At 44.0% G+C, this 1,356-nt stretch overlaps 1 non-coding gene across 1 annotated transcript; it reads left to right on the top strand.

The window, feature by feature from the left end:
* Positions 1-229: 229 nt before the first annotated feature.
* Positions 230-389, top strand: LOC114709095. Its single transcript, XR_003736882.1, has one exon. It is a non-coding gene; the product is annotated as a U1 spliceosomal RNA (small nuclear RNA).
* The last annotated feature ends 967 nt before the right edge of the window (positions 390-1,356 follow it).

Here is a 1,356-nt window from a genome sequence, read left to right as displayed (position 1 = left end):
GGGTGGACTTTGAGGTCTCATATATGTTCAAGATATGGCCAGTGTCTCAGACCACTTCCTGCTGCTTGTGGGACAAGATGGAGGAGACTCAGCTCCTTCTCCAGCACCATCTCTGCCTGCTCAGCCACCATGTTGCACCATGATGATAATGGACTAAACTTGAGAACGTAAGGCACCCCAATCGAATGTTTTTCCTTTGTAAGAGTTGTCATGGTGTCTCTTTACAACAATAGAAACCCTAACTAAGACATTATGATCATAAAGGTGGGTTTCTCAGGTCAAGGTTCATCCATTGTAGTCTGGATGTGCCGAACCCTACGATTTCTCCCAATGTGGAAAATTTGACTATATAAGTTGTGGCAGTGGGGACTGCATTTGTACTGTCCCTTACAAAAAATAAAATACTTTTAAAATTACATTTACGCATTTTTTTTGGGGGGGGGGACGGGCGCATCCACATGCCATGGCACACATGTGGCAGTCAGAGGACAACTCACAGGTATCCGTCCTCTTCTACATGGGGATCAAAGTCAGGCCATCAGGCTTGGTGGCATGAGCCTTTACCTGCTGAACCATCTCACTATATGTTGTTTAGCAGTTTCTTCCATGATTTGATTTCAAATGGGGCAGTTCATTCAGACACAGGATGTTTACAGGGAGCTGAAACAATAAGATGGAGGTGAAACTCCATCCTGCAGGGAAGTTTATTAATCTCAGGAAAGAAACAACTCAAATAGCCTCAGGAAGTCCCTGAAACCAGTAAGATTCACTAGGCTCCTCCCTTCCCAAATGTGTAGATAAGCAGTAGAGACTACTGAGAGACATTCTTAGACAAGACAAGCTGCCTAGAACAGTGGTTCTTAACTTGTGGGTTGAGACCATCTGAGACACCTCTCAGTAGCAAAATTAAGTTATAAAGTAGCAACAAAAATAAGTGATTGGTTTGGGATTCCTTCTTCCTTTTATTTTTTTAATTTTTAGCCTGGTGTGATTGGACACGGGACAGTCTGGGAATTGAATCCAGGTCCTCTGGAACATTAATCAGTGCTCTTAACCACTGAGCCATTTCTCTCCTCTCATGGTTGGGGATTTCTAAGACCATTATTGGAAATATGTATTTTCTGAGGGTCACAACCCACAGGTTGAGAACTGCTGGCCTAGAAGAATCCCAGACAAGGAACATTGCTTAGAAGAAGCAGAGACTGGCCAAGCTACCTGGAAGACATTTAGAACAACTGAACTACCTGGAAAGGACATTCTCCAAGCTGTTGAGTGGCCTACAGTCTCTGCAGTGTGCCCCAGGCTTCCAGCTTTTGTGAACTGTCTTCCATGCTGGGGTGGGATTTTGGTAATATA

This window comes from Peromyscus leucopus, chromosome 4, assembly GCF_004664715.2.
Source record: "Peromyscus leucopus breed LL Stock chromosome 4, UCI_PerLeu_2.1, whole genome shotgun sequence".
Lineage (NCBI taxonomy): Eukaryota > Metazoa > Chordata > Mammalia > Rodentia > Cricetidae > Peromyscus > Peromyscus leucopus.
The sequence above is the reverse complement of the archived record's forward strand: the minus strand, read 5'-3'. Positions and strand labels throughout refer to the sequence as shown.